The sequence below is a fragment of the Ursus americanus genome, chromosome 24 (genome assembly GCF_024610735.1).
Source record: "Ursus americanus isolate L20-20 chromosome 24, mUrsAme1.1.p, whole genome shotgun sequence".
In the NCBI taxonomy this organism is placed as follows: domain Eukaryota; kingdom Metazoa; phylum Chordata; class Mammalia; order Carnivora; family Ursidae; genus Ursus; species Ursus americanus.
In genome coordinates this window covers 10,966,843-10,984,832 of record NC_142150.1, presented here as the reverse complement: position 1 = coordinate 10,984,832, position 17,990 = coordinate 10,966,843, and the positions used below count along the sequence as shown (strand labels likewise).

The 17,990-nt window shown below is 38.4% G+C and overlaps 1 pseudogene; it reads left to right on the top strand.

Annotated features, from left to right (window-relative positions):
- The first annotated feature begins 8,000 nt into the window (after window positions 1-8,000).
- On the top strand, window positions 8,001-8,641 carry LOC123799505 (large ribosomal subunit protein eL14 pseudogene; annotated as a pseudogene).
- The last annotated feature ends 9,349 nt before the right edge of the window (window positions 8,642-17,990 follow it).

Genomic DNA, 17,990 nt, shown 5'->3' with positions numbered 1-17,990 from the left:
AGATACCAAAACAAATGCTTTGAAAGAAAGCGTCAAAATCCCAGGAGCCTCCTGTCCACTCAAAATAAAACAAATTTTACCCCAAAATATTTCCTACATTCTAATTATACATATTGGTGTTTGGCTATGTTGAGGTTCATTTGACCATCATGGAAAAATTTGGTTCATGTCTAGTGCTATTGCATTTTTAACTATGGGTTCTTTTTTGAAGTTTTGCAGAGTTCTCATAGATATCTAGTGACTCCTTGTGGAGTTTTCTCTCTTCATGTAACAATTCACTAAAAGTTAAGAAATCATAGAATATCAAATTTGAAGGGGCCGTGGAAGCATTTAATGCTAACTCCCATCCAGATGGGAAGCGATTTAGCAATAACCATGAAAAAGGGTTGAAAATCTCTGTGACAAGAAGGCATTTTTTGGATTCCTGACTCCTTTCCTCTCTAATGGTGAAACAGACTTATGAACAAGGTTGCAATTTTGGGGGATTTTGCCACAGAGGTAACCATTTCAATAGGGCTCAGAATGAAAGCAAAAAAGGGAAAGCGGGGAATTACACATTGGCCAGAGCCTATAATGTTCATTGGAATCGTCTGGAGGAACTAATTCCTCAAGACAGTTAGTCTCACTTGAGGCCAAGTAATCAATGTTCCAAGTACGGAGAGGAGGATCTTAAAAAAAAGAATCCCTCTTATTCTGAAATGTCACCATTACTTTATATTTTTGGTTTTTTATTAATATCCAACAATCTTGATAGTAGGCATTTGTCATTTGAGTCTCAATACCTAGTCTCTTGCCCTGAAAGTAGTCTGTCTTTCATGGAACAACTTTCTCCTACATTGTGTGTAATCTATGTGGGATGCTAAAACTAGTTGCCTACTTCCTGAACCAACCATTCAGGTGGTTATCAAAGTCTACTAGACAGTTTTCTTCCAGAACATGGAATCAGGTAAGTAAGCAAGAACCCAGGAAGCCCATTTGAGACTGCCATTGCAGCAGTGATGCCCCACAAGATTCTCTCAGCTACGAGCCATCTCTTCGCTCTACAGTACTTTCTTGGATCTGGGCTTGTTCCAAGTCTGGTTCCATCATTTCTTGGCATCCTTAATATCCTTCTAATATATTCTCCTTTCTAAAAAAGTTAGCCAGATTCTAAAATTGATTGTGGTGATGATTGCACAATTAGGTGCCTATACATAAAACACTGAATCATGTACTATAATGGTTGAGTTATTTGGTACATCGATTATATCCCAATAAACCTCTTATATCCGCCCAACAACAAAAAAATGTTAGCCAGAGCTGGTGTCCATTGCTTGAAATATAGCAAAATCTAACTGATATAATCCTCTTGTCAAAATGCAAATATCTAAGCTGTAAAGGATTACACATTTTCAAGTGTCTTAACATTGAGTTTACCAAGAAAAAATAATGGGCATTAGTTTTGACAGGGATTGAACAAGTCTAGCAAATACAGTGCTATTCCAAGAGGGCAGGCAATAATAAAGCAATACAAAGGGAAGATTTTAAATGTTCACACTGGAACAGGGGCATTGAATGGTGGGGATGTTAGTGATAGAGGTGGGTGTGAAAATGTGTAGTGGTAGTCCCTAGGGCAAGTAAGCTTTTCTGTCATTGGTCCTAAATCCATAATTATCCAAAGTCATAAACCTAACACTAAGTTTATTATTCCTGTCCTGAAAATCATTTGTTATCTACCCCATTATTTCTAATAACAAATGTAGTAAAAGACACCAGATCCAGGAGGCACAGAGAACTCTGATCAAGATCAACAAAAGTAGGCTAACACCAAGACATTTTGTAATTAAATTTGTAGAATATAGTGATAAAGAAAAAAATTCTTAAAATCAGCAAAACAAAAGAAGTCATTAGCTTACAAGGGAAAACTCATAGAGCTAGCTGGAGATTTTTCAACAAAAACTTGGCAACCCGGAAGGAGTGGAAGAATCTATTCAAAACGCTGAATGGGAAAAATTTGCAGCAAGAATATTCTATCAGGCAAGGCTATCATTCAGAATAGAAGGAGAGATAAAGAGTTTCCTGACAAACAAAAACTAAAGGAGTTTTTGATCACTAAAATAGCACTGCAAGAAATATTAAAGGGGACACTTAGAGTAGAAAAGAGAGACCAAAAGTGACAGTATAAAGGCAGAAAACACAAAGAGTAAAAATGAATATTTCTGTAAAAAATCAATCAAGGAACTCATAAAAAAGACATAAAATATAACAATTTATACCTAATATGTGGGGAGAAAAGAAGAAAAGAATGGGTTCAAACTTGAATGACAATCAACTTAATATAGACTGCTATTTGCAGGAGAGTTTATATACTAAATTATTGGTAACCACATATCAAAACCCACTAATAGGGGCGCCTGGGTGGCACAGTGGTTAAACACCTGCCTTCGGCTCAGGGCATGATCCCGACGCTATGGGATCGAGCCCCACATCAGGCTCCTCCACTATAAGCCTGCGTCTTCCTCTCCACTCCCCCTGCTTGTGTTCCCTCTCTCGCTGGCTATCTCTGTTAAATAAATAAATAAAATCTTTGAAAAAAAAAAACCCACTAATAAACGTTCAAGGAATAAGGAGAAAGAAATCTAAATATATCACTAAAGAAAATAAGCAAAACATGAAAGAGAGAGAGACAAGAAAAAATCCAAGAAAATCTCCAGAAACAACTACAAAACAAATAATAAAATGTCAATAAGTGCATATCTATCAATAATCATTTTGGATGTAAATGGACTAAATGCTCCAAAGAAAACATGTAGGGTGTGAGAATGGATTAGCAAAATAAGACCCATCTATATGGTGCCTACGAGAGACTCATTTTAGAACTAACGGCACCTACAGATTGAAAGTGAGGGGATACAGAAACATTTATCATGAAAAATGAATGTCAAAAGAAAGCTGGAGCAGCAATACTTACACTGGACAAACAAGACTTTAAAACAAAGACTATAACCAAGACAAAGAAGGGCACTCTACAATCATACAGGGGCCAATCCAACAAGATGTATTACAATTGTAAATGCTTATACACCCAAATATAAAAAAATTAATAACAAACATTAAAGAGTGAATTGATAATAATCCGATAATATCAGGGTACTTTAAAACCCCACTTACATCAATGGACAGAGCATATAAACAGAAAATAAATACAGAAACAATGGGTTTGAATGACGCAGTGGAGCAGATGGACTTAACAGATATCTTCAGAACATTCCATCCTAAAACAGCAGAATACACATTCTTTTCAAGTGCACATGGAACATCTAGATCACATATTAGGTCATAAAACAGGCCTCAACAAGTACAAAAAGATTGAAGTCATACCATGTACCTGTTCTGACCACAATGCTATGAAACAAGAAGTCAACCACAAGAAAAAATCTGGAAAGACTGCAAACACATGGAGGTTAAAACATGCTACCAAACAATGAATGGGTCACCCAGGAAATCAAAGAAAAAAAAATTAATGGAAACAACTGAAAATGAAAATGCAATGTTCACAACCTTTGGAATACAGCGAAAGTAGTCCAAAGAGGGAGGTATACAGCAATACAGGCTTACCTCAAGAAGCAAGAAAAGTCTCAAATAGGGGTGCCTGGGTAGTGCAGTCGTTAAGCGTCTGCCTTCAGCTCAGGGCGTGATCCCATCATTCCAGGATCGGGTCCCACATCGGGCTCCTCTGCTGGGAGCCTGCTTCTTCCTCTCCCTCTCCCCTGCTGTGTTCCCTCTCTCGCTGGCTGTCTCTCTGTCACATAAATAAATAAAATCTTTAAAAAAAAAAAGAAAAGAAAAGAAAGAGAAAGGCCCTAAATAAATAAAATCACAAATGAAAGAAAAGAAATAACAAATAATATCACAGAAATACAAATAATTATAAGATAATTATAACAAATAATTACAATTATGAAAAACTATATGCAAACACATTGGACAACCTGGAAAAAATTGATAAATTCCTACAAACATATAAACTACCAAAATTGAAACAGAAAGAATTAGAAAGCTTGAACAGACAGATAACCAGAAAAAAAAAATTGAATCAGTAATCAAAAAACTCCCAACAAACAAAAGTCAGTCCAGGACCAGACGGTTTCACAGGTGAAATCTACCAAGTATTTAAAGAAGAGTTAATACCTAGTCTTCTCAAACTATTAAAAAAAAAATAGAAAAGGAAGGAAAACTTAAATTCATTCTATGAGATCAGCATTATCTGATACTAAAACCAGATAAAGACACCACTAAAAAAGAGAACTACAGGCCAATATCTCTGATGAATATGAGTGCAAAAATTCTCAATAGAATACTAGCAAACCAAATCCAACACTACATTTAAAAAAATCATTCACTATGATCAAGTGGGATTTTTTCCTGGATTGGAAGAGTGGTTCAATATTCGCAAATCAACAACATGATACATCACGTTAATAAAAGAAAGAATAAGAACCATATGATCATTTCAATAGATGCAGAGAAAGCATTTGACAAAGTACAACATCCATTCATGATAAAAACTCTCAACAAAGGTTTAGAGGGAACACACCTCAACATAATAAAGGTCATATATGAAAAACCCACAGCTAATATAATCCTAAATGGGGAAAAACAGAGCTTTTCCTCTATACCCAGGAACAAGACAGGGATGTCCACTCTCACCACTTTTATTCAACATAGTATTGAAAGTCCTAGCCACAGCAGTAAGACAACTAAAAGAAATAATGAAACATGAGAGACTATGGACTCTGGGAAACAAACTGAGGGTTTCAGACGGGAGGGGGGTGGGGGACTGGGATAGGCCGGTGATGGGTATTAAGGAGGGCACATATTGCATGGTGCACTGGGTGTTATATGCAAATAATGAATCATGGTACATTACATCAAAAACTAAGGATGTACTGTATGGTGACTAATATACCATAATAAAAAATTACTATAAAAAAAAGACAGCTAAAAGAAATAAAATACATCCAAATCAGCAAGGAAGAAGTAAAACTCTCACTATTTGCAGATGACACAATACTATACATAGAAAACTCAAAAGACTCCAAAAAAACACAAACAACAACAACAACAACAAAAAAAACCCTGCTAGAACTGAGAAATGAATTCAGTAAAGTTGCAGGATACAAAATCAAGGTACAAAAGTCTGTTGCATTTCTTTTTTTTTTTTTTAAAGATTTTATTTATTTATTTGACAGAGATAGAGACAGCCAGCAAGAGAGGGAACACAAGCAGGTGGAGTGGGAGAGGAAGAAGCAGGCTCATAGCAGAGGAGCCTGATGTGGGGCTTGATCCCGGAACGCCGGGATCACGCCCTGAGCCGAAGGCAGACGCTTAACCGCTGTGCCACCCAGGCGCCCCGTCTGTTGCATTTCTACCCATCAGTAATGAAACAGCAGAAAGAGAAATTAAAGAATCAATTCCATTTACAATTGCACTAAAAACAATAAGATACCCAGGCATACACCTAACCAAAGAGGTGAGAGACCTGTACTTTGAAAACTATAAAACACTGATGAAAGAAATTGAAGATGACAAAAGGAATGAAGACATTCCATGCTTGTGAATCAAAAGAACAAATATTGTTAAAATGTCTATACTAACTAAAGCAATCTACAGATTAAAAGCAATCCCTATCAAAACACCAACAGCATATTTCACAGAACTTGAACAAAGAATCCTAAAATGTGTATGGAACCACAAAAGAAACCTTGACAAAGAAAAACAAAGCAGAGGGCACCACAATTCCAGACTTCAAGTTACATTACAAAGTTGTATTAACCAAACCAGTATGGTACTGACACAAAAATAGACACATAGATCAATGGAACAGAACAGAAAACCCAGAAATGAACCCACAATCATCTGGTCAATTAGTCTTTGACAAGCAGGAAAGAATATGCAATGGAAAAAGTCTCTTCAACAAATGGTGTTGGGAAAACTGGACAGCAACATGCAAAAGAATGAAACGAGACTAGTTTCTTACACCATAAACAAAAATAAATTCAAAATGGATGAAAGACCTAAATGTGAGACCCTGAAATCACAAAAATCCTAGAAGAGAATATAGGCAGTAGCTTATTTGACGTCGGCCATAGTAATTTCTTTTTGATAGATCCCTTGCAGCAGAGTAAGCAAAATCAAAAATAAACTATTGGAACTACATCAAAATAAAAAGCTTCTGCACAGCAAAGGAAACAATCAACAAAACTAAAGAGAAACCTCCTGAATGGAAGAAGATATTTGCAAATGACATATCTAATCACGGGTTATTATCCAAAATATATAAAGAATTTACAAAACTCAACACCCAAGAAATGAATAATCCAATTTAAAAATGGGCAGAAGTGGGTGCCTGGTTGCTCAGTTGTTTGAGCATCTGACTTTTGGTTTCAGGTCAGGTCATAAGCTCATGGGTTGTGCATCAAGCCCCATGTCAGACTCTCAGCGGAGAGACTGCTTGAAAGATTCCCTCCCTCTGCCCTTCCCCCCATTCACATTCTATCTCTCTCTTTCTCTCTCAAATATAAATAAATAAATAATTTTTAAAAATGGGCAGAAGACATAAATAGACATTTTTCCAAAGAAGACATACAGATGACCAACAGACACATGAAAAGATGCTCAACATTGCTCATCATCAGGGAAATGTAAATCAAAACCACAAAGATATGTCACCCCACACTTGTCAGAATGGCTAAAATCAGCAACACAAGAAACAACAGTTGTTGGTGAGGATGTGGAAAAGAGGGAACCCTTATACACTGCTGGTGGGAATGCAAACTGGTGCAGCCACTCTGGAAAACAGCATAAACTTTCCTCAAAAGTTAAAAATAGGGGGTGCCTGGGTGGCGCAGTCGTTAAGCGTCTGCCTTCGGCTCAGGGTGTGATCCCAGCATTCTGGGATCGAGCCCCACATCAGGCTCCTCTGCTAATAGCCTGCTTCTCCTCTCCCACTCCCCCTTCTTGTGTTCCCTCTCTCGCTGGCTATCTCTATCTCTATCAAATAAATAAATAAAATCTTTAAAAAAAAAAGTTAAAAATAGAACTACCCTACAACCCAGCAATTGCACTACTAAGTATTTACCCAAAGAATACAAAAATACTGGGGTATCTGGTGGCTCAGTTGGTTAAGCATCTGCCTTTGGCTCAGGTCATGATCCCAGGATCCTAGAATTGAGCCCCACATCAGACTCCCTGCTCAGGGGGAGCCTGTTTCTCCCTCTCCTTCCCACTCATGCTTTCTCTCGCTATCTGTCTCTTCCTCTCTCTCTCATATAAATAAATAAAATATTTTTTAAAAAAGAATACAAAAATACTAATTCAAAGGAATTAATGCACCCAGTGTTTATAGAAGCATTATCTGCAATAGCCAAATTATGGAAACAGCCCAACTGTCCATCGACTAATTAACGGATAAAAAAGAGGTGGTGTATATCTATATCTATATCTATATCTATATCTATATCTATATCTATATCTATATCTATATATATATATATATAATGGAATATTACTCAGCCATAAAAAAGGATGAAATCTTGCCATTTGCTATGACATGGATGGAACTAGATAGTATTTTGCTAAGCAAAATAAATCAGTCAGAGAAAGACAAATACCATATGTGGAATTCAAGAAACAAAACAAATAAGCAAAGGGGGAAAAGAGAGAGAGAGGCAAACAGACTCTTAACTATAGAGAACAAACTGATGGTTACCAGAGGGGCGGTAGGTAGGGGGATGGGTTAAAGAGGTGATAGGGATAAAGGAGGGCACTTGCTGTGATGAGCACTGCGTGTTGTATGGAAGTGTCGAATCACTGTATTGCACACCTGAAACTAATATTACACTGCATGTTAACTAACTGGAATTTAAATAAAAACTTATAAAGAATAAAGTAAAAACTGACAAAATTACAAAATAGACATGCGCATAGTAAAGAATGCCTTCTTCCTTCTGCCCGCCGACATGGTTCTCATGTGCTTTATGGAGGTTGGCTGGGTGACCTACCTCTCCTTTGGGCCTCCCATGGGGAAGTTGGTTGGGATTTTAAATGTTACTGCTCAGAACAGTGCTTTGGCTATGGACCTTGCTCTCAGTTAAGAAGACGGGCTCTGCCTTTCAAATCCATGCAGTTTATCGACTTCATCCTCAAGTTCCCACGCAGTGTTGGCCAGAAGTATGCCCCACAAGCCTGGTGGAAGGCAGGTATCAGTACAAAATGGGCAGTCGCAAGATGGGCCACATAGATTGAAGCCAGAGGGAAAAAAAGCCAAGACGACAGATATTCATCATTATAAAGTCATGAAGGTAAAGAAAATGAGGAACAGAATAATCCAGCACCATGTCAGGAAGCTGTAAAAAGCAGATCTCCTGAACATTTCTCCAAAAAAGCACTATCTGCTAACGGTAGTGAACATTGCCGCTATGGCAGCTGCTGCAAAGTTTCCAGCAAAAAAGATGGCCGCTGCAGGCAGGAGCGCTCCAGCCCAGAAGGTTCCTGCCCCGAAAGCTGCTGGCCAGAATGCAGCACCTCCTAGGTCTCAGGAAGGTCAGAAACGCCGGCCCAGAAAGCACCTGCTCTGAAGGCATCTGGCAAAAAAGCATAAAAGCGTAAGAGGCTGTTATAAATAAGTAATAATGGTTCTTTTCCTTTTGTATACGTAAAAAAAAAAACTGACAAAATTACAAAATGAAAAAAATGTAATATTTGGAGATAAAGGACACTCATGAGAAAAATGCATAATTAACGATTAATATCCATTGCAAAGCTTAGGATAAAATCTTTCTTTTTTATTGTACTTACAAGTCATAACAGCCTTTTATTTCAGCTTCGAACAATTTAGTGGTTTCCTCAAGGTTACAGAGCCAAGAAGTAAAGGAAATGAAATCGAAACGCAGGTCCATCTGATTCCAGAGGGCACGCTTCCTCTTCATGCCACGTATAATGCGTGCTTTTTCAGCATTCTGAGATGAAAGCTCTCAATCACAACTGAAGGCAAGTAGAAATTTATATACAGCCCTCTCAATAAAATATTAATTTTCCATTAAATCAACATGGTGAGGGGCATTTTTTTATGTTTTCACACATGCGTGTAAACATGCACACACACTCCCAAGAAGCCCCACATTTTCTAGGAATATAAGACTTATCTAATGTTTCAGATTTACCTCTTAGCCTCCTCTCTTCTTCCCTGCACCCCCATACACCATGAATTATTTACATGCCGTGTTTACTGAAGTTAATATATGCTTTTCTCTCTGCTCAAAATACCATTCCTCAGATGCCTCCATTTTTGCCTAATATTTCAAGGAAAGTGGCTCAGTTCAACCTTCCCTTAATTAGACCTGAACAGTGCATGTACTCAACACTCCCTATCTTACAGACTTCTGAAGTATCCTGTGTCTACCTCTAACACAGGACATTTCCATCTGGATTACATTGGTGGCTCACTTCTTTCTGCCACAAAAGGACAAATGACTTGAGTCTAGAAACTGTATCTATTTGTCTTTAAACTTCAGTCCCTACCCAGTTCCTGGAATATATTAAGTACCCAATAAGTGCCTATTGATGAATAAAACAATCAAATATTCAGGAGTTTGGAAAACTAAAACATTTTTTCCCAAAGTCTAATAAACCAAGTTTAGTGTATGATGAGATGTTCTGGTTAAATACATAATTTGCTTGAAAGATTAAATATAGCATAAATATTATCAAAGAACCATGATATCATGAGGTATATGAAAACCCCTCTAAACATAATTTAATTTTTCCTTGATGAAACAATTTTGAATATTATAATGGAGACATCATAGGCTTTTATATGTTGTCATCAGTAAGCATGCTTCAACATCATTTTATAAAGAGATCTGGTTAGGGTGTCAAATGCCAAGGAACTTATTACATAGTGGTATCACTGTTTTTATTCCAAATATTGGTCCAACAGTATTTCTAAACCTAGAGGAAAAAGGTCATTTTGGAAGAAACTGTAGAAACTATATTCAGTAATTTTCTGGACATCTTAATCTTCTGATACTGTCACACTGACGCACTGACCTTGACAAGTGTGTCATCAATATTGAAGCTGTCCCAGGAAAAAACTCATGCTTGGAGGCTAAGCCAATGACCTCCTGCCTATGTATTCCCAACTTACCTGTTCTATTTTTAACATCCATGTCCCGTTCTGGGTTTGATATCCGGACTTGATACCCTCTCTTGCCTTTTCACATTATATATCCTTTCAGACTCTGTCCCTGGCAGTTAGAACTTCAGTAATCAGGAGGGTTTGGGCTGCAGCTGCTCCTTAACTTTTACCATTCCCTATTGCCTGTGGTGGGGCTCGACTCCAGCTCCCAGTGGACTTTTCTTCACCTGGGCTACTCCCCGGCTTCCTCCAGGAAGAGTGGGAGAGTAGAGGAATTCTACAAGCAAAATGTTAAGTTTGTTATTCTTCTTTGCCATTGCAAATGCACAACGAGATAAGGACCCAGTTGACACTTGGCCAAATTTGAACACCAGGCAATTAACAGGGAACTCTGCGTGGGGAAAAGCTGTGCCCAGCATTTCCTGAATTCTGATGCTTACGTTGAACATTGTGTGTGTGCACAGGCAAGACGGTTCCATTTTGTGTCTTAATGTCACTATCCGTAAAACTGATTATAAGAACAGTTATTGCGTAAAAAAGGGGATACGCTAGAATTAAAAAGGCCCCTATCAACGAAACTGATGGTTTTCTCCCATTTCACTTGAGGGGATACCAGGAAATCTTGACGGGATTTTAGTGTGTCGTGTGTGTATGTGTGTAATGCATAGAATGCTTACATATTAAATTATGTCATTTGAACTAGACATAATTTTTAGTAGAAAATATGACTGTATTATATGTCTGCCATAAAGTCACAAGCATGGGTGTCCTAGGGTTGGGAGTGAGGGCAGAGAAGCAGTTAAAGCAAGCATAAGTTTCCATTTCTCAGTTTTCCTACATGCTTGTTCCGCAAGCATTCCTTTTTTTTAAAGACACGCTAAAGAAAGTATCAAATACCAAGAAATATTTATGGGAGAAATTTTAAAATTTGAGCCAATACTTGTCCCAGAAAGTCATTGCTCACTTTGGAAGCAGACTGCTCCAGCTTGGGTCGAGGAGCTCCTAATCTCCATACCAGCAGAGTTTCAAAACCACGGTGCTCACATCTCAAGAGTAGCTTCTAAAGCAACGGTTCCCCCTACATTTTTCCTTGAAATGAACTGCAAATTAAAATAAGGTGGTTTTACCCAGGTGGGGATTGAGATGCTAATATTTCCAAAGAGAATGAATCCAGAGTTTAGCATAAATACATAAAATGTACATTTCTCATTTCTAATAATCTTTTACATTTTGACATAGAACATTCACACTGCACTCATTCATGGACTCGCCTAATTTGAAACATATTTTCCATTGGAGAGATGATTTTATATGGAAAAGGAAATAACTCCCGTAGTCCCTCTGTGTATATTGAAAAAGAAGTCTGGAGCCCTTATATAGTTTATGCTTAAGTTTTGATTAAAAGATACCATGAAAATCTCATGAGAGCTCAGCCCAAGGTAAGGGATTTGATTTGAACATATTGAAAAAAGATTGGGTGCCCAAATACCAGTTTTAAGTATCTTTTCTTACTGAACTATATAATAAACAATCCACATAAATGTAAAAACCAGCAACTTCCTGAATCATGGTCACATCTGTTTTCCAGTCAAACTTAAATCCCCTATCTCTAAATTTAGTGAATAATTCATTTTAGATCTGGAAGAGAATTTAGTCCAATTCCCTTCATATTACAGATGAGGAAATTGAGGCACAGAGAGATTTCTCTTCCATAACCCCTACTAATCCTTAGAGTCTCAGCCTAAGTCACTCCTTGGGGAAGGTTTCTCTGATTCCCGCACCACCAAAAATGAGGTCTCGCTGATATATACCCACAAATTCCTCTGTATTTTTCCTTCGTAGTGCTTAACATAACTTGTAATTGTGCAATTGTTTTTATGACTTTTTGGTTTAGAATACGTCGTCACGAGGGAAAGCTCCATGAGGCTCTATGAGCTGGATGCTTGCTGATGATCACGTGCCAGGCACAGAGAGCGTGCCCAGGAAGTCCTTAATAAATCAATGTTGAAGCGGCATGCAATGACACAAATATATGTGTTACTTCATTTATGAAATGGGAGGATGGACTAGATGATCTTTACAATTTATACCAACTAAAATAAAATTTATGAATGCTCGGTTAGGTCTGATTTTCCTTCCGCTCTGCTACAAATGTCAGAGAAGACAAGTCTTGTTGCTATTCATAGTTTCTCCATTTCCTGTTTGTGTAACTTTGAGCAAATTATTCTCTACATTGAAGCTCAATTTCTTTAATAGAAAAAAAAATAAAAATCTCTCTTCTGACTCATTTTTTTAATTTTATTTTTTAATCATGGAAAAAATATATATAACACAAAATTTACCATTTTAACCATTTTTAAGTGTACAGTTCAGTGTCATTGAGTACTTTCACAACGTTGCACAATGACCACCACCATCCATCTCTGGAAATTTTTTCATCTTCCCAAGGTATTTATTTTTATACTCTCTCCTTGCCAATCCTTCCCTCTTTCTCAGACCTCCAATCCATTTACCTTTCCTCACCATCCAAACTTGTACCAAATATCTGTTGCTATGTAACAAATGATTTATTGGGCTCACAACTCTGCTAGGGGGTTCCTCTGGTCTAGTCTGAGCTCGGATGATCTTACTTGATTTCGTTTGTGAGTTTGCAGTCAATTGGTTAGTCGACTGGGGCTTTGCTGGTCTTGGATGACCTTACTCATATGTCTAGCAGCAGGTGGGTTGTTGGCAGGTGTGACAAGAGTGGTTAAGTCATGTAATTTTCATCCTCCCACTAGGATAATCAAAGCTTATTCATACTGTGGTGATGGCAGTATCTGAAGAGCACCAATAGGTCAAGACCCATGCTCAAATGCTTTTCAAGCCTTTGGTTAAGCAAAGGAAGCCAAATGGCCATTTTCAGGGTGGAGGAGACCACAACAACTTAGGGGACATTATTACAAAAATAAATCACACCCTTGTTAACCAACTGGATTCTGTGCTCTACCACTATGATCATCCATTTTTACACATTATCAACTCTCTTCCTAATTCTCCCTCCAAAATACTCGATTGGAAAAAACTTCAAACTCTGGTCAAAGCTAACAATCTGCCTATTCTGTCCTACATTGGAGCAATTTATATCACCGAAAATGTCATCCAAACAGGCTAGATGCAGTCACTTGTAACTCACGACTACGAATCCCATCTGGGCGTTGAGTGTTACTTATCAGTCCCACTTACTTTTCTGACTAATCCAATTTGTTACTGTCCTAGAAGATGATCTTACTTCATAATATCTATCACATATACACACACAGAGCAAGTGAGAGAGAGAGAATCAGAAGCATGAGGGTGTTTCCTTCTCTTGCTGATAACAACTCTCCAGCACCTGCTAACACAGTCCTCGTCTTCCTTCTAGATGCCTTTCAAGTCGATTTCTTTGGGCTTAATCTGTTTCTTGTGCTCCCTGCTCATATGCCCAGCTGCCTCCCTGGCATCTCATTTAGATGTCTGCCAGGCAGCTCAAACATAACATGCCCAAACAGAATACTCGATTCTGTTTGATTCTTCACCATCACCCTCCAACACACAAATCTCATCTCTCTCCCAGTTTTCCTCCATTTTTAAGGGCACTTAACAATGTTGCTCAAGTCAGTGACTGGGAGTCACTCTTGTTTCCTCTTTCTTGCTACCCCCTCACGAATCCATTAGCAAGTCTTGTCAGATTCCAAAAATATATATCGAATCCACATGCTTTTTTATATCTCTGCTTCCACTACACTTGCCAGGTTACCATCACCCCTCATCACCTGCAATTCCTTTCGAATCCTATCCTGGCTCCTTCCCTTGGATGCTTCAGTCTACTCTCTACCGAAATCTTTTAAGAACACAAACGATCATATTGCTCCTCTGCTTAAAAGTCTCTAATGGTTTTCCACTACCCATAGAATTAAATCCAAATTCTTTATTGTTGTCTGCGAAGCTCTGATATGGTCGCTGCCTACCCCTTCCCCAACCTCACCTCACATCGCTCTTCTCTGTTTCTTATGCCTCAGCCACTCTGGCCCGAGTTCTGCTGCTTGAACGCACTAGGCCTATTCCTGCCTCAGTGGCTCTGGCACTTGCTACTTTCTCTGCCTGCGATGTTGTTCCTGTGATGAGACTTTATCGTAAATCAGGTCTCACCTCAGACGTCACCTGGCCATCTTTTTTCTTTTCTTTTTCTTTTTATTATGTTGTGTTAGTCACCATACAGTACATCCTTAGTTTTTGATGCAATGTTCCATGATTCATTGTTTGCGTATAACACCCAGTGCTCCACGCAATACGTGCCCTCCTTAATACCCATCACCAGGCTAGCTCATCCCCCCCCCCACCTTCCCCTCTAAAACCCTCAGTTTGTTTCCCAAAGTCCATAGTCTCTCAAGGTTCGTCTCCCCTTCTGTACTCCCCTTGCCCCCCCCTTTATTTTTCCCTTCCCTCTCCTAATATCCTCCCTGCTATGGCCATCCTTTTTAATGTTGCTTCTCCTCCACCCCCTCCTCACACATAGCTATCCACACCCCTGCTCACTCTCCATCACAATACCCTGCTTTTTTCTCATAGTGTTTGTATTACTTGAGATTTTTTGTTGCTATCTATTCCACTAGACTGTAAAATCTTCAGTTGCCGAGCATGTGCCTTTGGCTAATCTCTTTCCTCACAGTTGAAAATGAGTATTTTTTTTCCATCTTGTTCCCTTGGCACCTAGCAGTTTCTAGAAATATATGCATGTAATGACTATTTTTTGTATCAGATCAGTGATTCCACAATATGCACTAACTTTGGTCACTATGGATTCCATAGGATATTTTGATCAAGATATTTTTGGTGACAAGAAACAGAAATCCACTTATACTAACTTATATACAAAGGAATAATCATAAGGGCAAAGGTGTCATCTTATAGATGCACAGAAAGTACAGCCATGACCTCCCTGAGGCTTGGAACCAGGAACCAGAAAATTATCACATACAGTGCCTATTTCTTTTGAGGTGGCATGACATTTTTGTCTGGATCATTCTCTCTCTGCAGTTCAGGTCTTTCTAATGTTTCAAGCAATGGCTATCCCAACCGTGGCTTTGTATTAGTTCATAGTTCAAATGACCAGTAAACTAGTGTCTGAGAATTAGATTTCCAAATTCCTGTAAAGAAAATCTAATTTACCCAGACTGGGTCAAATACTTACTTCTACTCAAACATGTATGGCCAGGAGTTATGGTGAGATATTATCCACAAATTTGGAATCTACATCTGTGTGTGTGCATGTGTGTGGGGGTGGGGGGACAGCAGAGTTCTCAGAAAAAAATGAAGAAGTAAAGGAATGGACAAATTCCTCAAAATACATTTACCTCTCAAGGTCCATAAGTTCAACTTACAGAAGAGTGGAGAATCTATCTCCAATGGCAGCTTTGGTCTTCAGGTCTTAGCTGATTTTCCTTGACTGTGTCCATTCAGATGGTGTAAAAGGCACTGAGAGGGGAGAGCTGGCCCAGATGTATGTGGAGAGTTTGCCTTGTTTCAGTCACTAGTGAGACTTCACACTCCAGGGGCCTTCCAGTGAGTTGGTGTCTGATACATGTAAATTACAAGTCAGATACACAAAGAGCTCAAAATATGGGGGCAAGAAGTCTTGTCTGATAATGCTGAAGGAACAAATGTGATTGGCATTTTGATCAGGATACACATGTTCCCAGGAAGAACCATTTTGAAGCAAGCTACCAAGTAGAGATTGAAACTGAGATGCAAATAGATACCACTTTCATCTTTGACCTCCAGAGGAGCTTGATTTATTAAGAATGTAAGAAAACAGAATGATTTGATTCCTCGTGTTAGCATGGGCACTGCAATGGAATCATGGAAGGAAAGGAAAGTGGGTTTGTTTTCATCCTTTTTGCCTCACCCTCTAAAGACAAGCCTACACATTCCCCATGTGTAAGAGAGAAGTGTTTATTGAATTTTAGGACGTAGTTCTTCTGCCTGCCACTTCCCATTCTGTGACTCTCTCATGAAGAATGAACACCCTTTGAATTGAAAGGTAGGCAAGAGTGAGAGAAAGGTGAAAATTAGACTGACTTTTGTGAATATGGAAAAAAAAATTAGGAAGAAAAAGATAAGGACAAGTGACTGAATGATGCCTTGCATTTTAGACAGGTCAGATTAGAAGAAAAATATTTGTAATGGTCTTAAATTAAAAGAAAAATATTTGTAATGGTCTTAAGTTAAATTCCAGCTACATTTTAGCAATATCAAGGAATAGTAATTTAGAAGGTATAAATGTTGGATATGTAAAGGCTATATCTGTCTTGACCAAGTAATACAGAGATTGTAGTATTTATCACTTGTTCCTCAGATTTCAAACTTTACTTCATAACCATGTATTAAGACCTCACATCATGGACGAGGGCAAAAACACAGAATGTACACCAGACTTCTTTTGTCATTATCTGGTGTGCCATCCAGCCAAACTCATTGACCTTAACTATGCTAGCCATTTTGAACAGTCCATATATCAGCTATTTACTGGCAACTACATTTTTATTTATTTATTCATTCATTCTTGCATTTCTTGACACATCCATTTTCCCAAAAGATTTTTTTGAGAACCTTTAAAATTTCAGGTACTGTTCTAGAAATATAGGCTATAGGGGCGCCTGGGTGGCACAGCGGTTAGGCGTCTGCCTTCGGCTCAGGGCGTGATCCCGGCGTTATGGGATCGAGCCCCACATCAGGCTCCTCCGCTAGGAGCCTGCTTCTTCCTCTCCCACTCCCCCTGCTTGTGTTCCCTCTCTCGCTGGCTTATCTTATCTTATCTCTGTCGAATAAATAAATAAAATCTTAAAAAAAAAGAAATATAGGCTATAATAAGGCAAAGAAGAAGGATAAGGAGGAGAAGAAGAAGAAAAATTAATTAGGACCTTGCAGAGTCCTTTGTTTTGTTGAGGACTTACTCTGTGTGGTAGTTAATTTTATGTGTCAACTTGGCTAGGCCATAGTGCCACTTGTTTTGTCAGACACTAGTCTGGATGTTACTGTGAAGGTGTTCTGTAGCTATCATTTAATATTCAAAAGATCACTCATGATAATGTGAGTGGGCCTCATCCTATCAGTTGAAGGCCTGAAGAGCAAAAACTGAGGTTAACTGGGAAAGAAGGGATTCTGCCTCAAAACTCTAACATAGAAGTCCTCCTTGTATTTCCAGCCTGCCAGCCTGACCTACAGACTTGAGCCTGAAGATTGCAACATCGACTCTTTTCTGTTTCCAGCCTACTGTTCTGCCTTAGATTCTGGTCTGCCAGCCTCCACAATCATGTGAGCCAATTCCTTAAAATTCCCATCTCTCCTCCCGCCCCTCCTCTCTCTTTCTTCTCTATATTAGGCACTTCCTTAAAGCGTTATATTTACTTAATATCTCATGTCATCTCTGTAACCAGAGGCAGATCCAGGTATTATCAGGCCTGAAAATAGTCAATCTGGAGGGCTCTTTTTAAGAAAACAATACAAAATTATAGACACAAAATTACATACTAAATCTGGAGAAAATTTCTATAAACGAAGCCTCAAAACTTATCCTTTATTAATGTCACGGTAAAGTCACCTCTCTTTATAACGACCTGTGACATAGGCACTAATATTTTTATTTTTCCCAACTGACATATGAGGGAATTGAGATTTAAAAGACTTACTTGCCCCATGCCTTAAATTTCAGGATCAGACAGTTTAAAATTCTAGAATAAATTATACCTCATGCTTGAGGCTTAAGGCACTTTCTGTAAGTATATTAGGTAAT